At 48.5% G+C, this 992-nt stretch overlaps 1 pseudogene; it reads left to right on the top strand.

Moving 5' to 3' along the window:
- The first annotated feature begins 351 nt into the window (after positions 1 to 351).
- Positions 352 to 470, top strand: LOC111735719 (annotated as a pseudogene).
- Positions 471 to 992: the final 522 nt, after the last annotated feature.

Here is a 992-nt window from a genome sequence, read left to right as displayed (position 1 = left end):
AAGAATAATGCTCAGAAGCATACGTGTGGACAACAAGTCACCTATTACAGACAGAAGCAACGAGACTCTGTAACGCGCTGCTGTGTGACCATGCTTCTTGTCATCCGGAGGCCTCGGGTGGAGACAGAGAGACGCTGAGCCTCTGCAACACCCTTTCTGAAACCACTTACCAAGAACCTTCTTCCCAACCTCTCACGAACGAAACCGAGATCGAGAAATTGCTTCGTGATGCTGAGCTGCCCTAAAACGAACCTGGGAACGGTTGTGTCAGCTGAGATTTTAGACGTGAAGGTGGGCTTGGAGTTCAGTGGATAAATAAGAAGGAGAGACTGTTTCTTCTCCAGAACCCTAGTCTACGGCCACGCCACCATGAACAAACCCCATCCCGTCAGATCTGGGAAGCTAAGCAGGGTCGGGCCTGGTGAGTGCTTGGATGGGAGACCACCTAGGAAGACCAGGTGCTGTAGGCATAAAAAATAAAAATAAAAAAAATAAGGGATTATAAGCTGACAAGGACCTTGCGATCTGTGAGGTCAGCCAAGGGTTGCCTTGCCTGAAAAAAAAAAAAAAAAAAAAAGAATCCTAGACTTTGAGACTGAAGGAGCAGAACATCTAGTTGATATCAGCTATATATTTTGCATGCAAGATGCCTGTAACATGCCAACGTTTATTTTCTGGTGCGTGCCATGCAGTCGTGACACGTTAGATAGCGTGCGACTCTGTGACTGTCTTTATTCGGACGTGAAGTGTGGTTGAAGGAGATGCGTGTGGGTGCCAAGCTGACAGAGGACAGACTTGTGATGGTTAATTTTACGTGTCAGCTCAGAGAATGGTATCGATAAGATTCACGTTTGCACTGGTGAATTGTGAGTGAGCCCATCGCTCTCCGTCCCGTGTGTGGGCCTCGGCCGAGCAGTCCGAGGTCCGAATTGAATAAAAAGACCGAGGTCCCCAGGGATGGGGGACTCTCCATCAGCTGCGTTCAAACGTCA

Source organism: Pteropus vampyrus, unplaced genomic scaffold (genome assembly GCF_000151845.1).
Source record: "Pteropus vampyrus isolate Shadow unplaced genomic scaffold, Pvam_2.0 Scaffold1000005782, whole genome shotgun sequence".
NCBI classification, from domain to species: domain Eukaryota; kingdom Metazoa; phylum Chordata; class Mammalia; order Chiroptera; family Pteropodidae; genus Pteropus; species Pteropus vampyrus.
The sequence above is the reverse complement of the archived record's forward strand: the minus strand, read 5'-3'. Positions and strand labels throughout refer to the sequence as shown.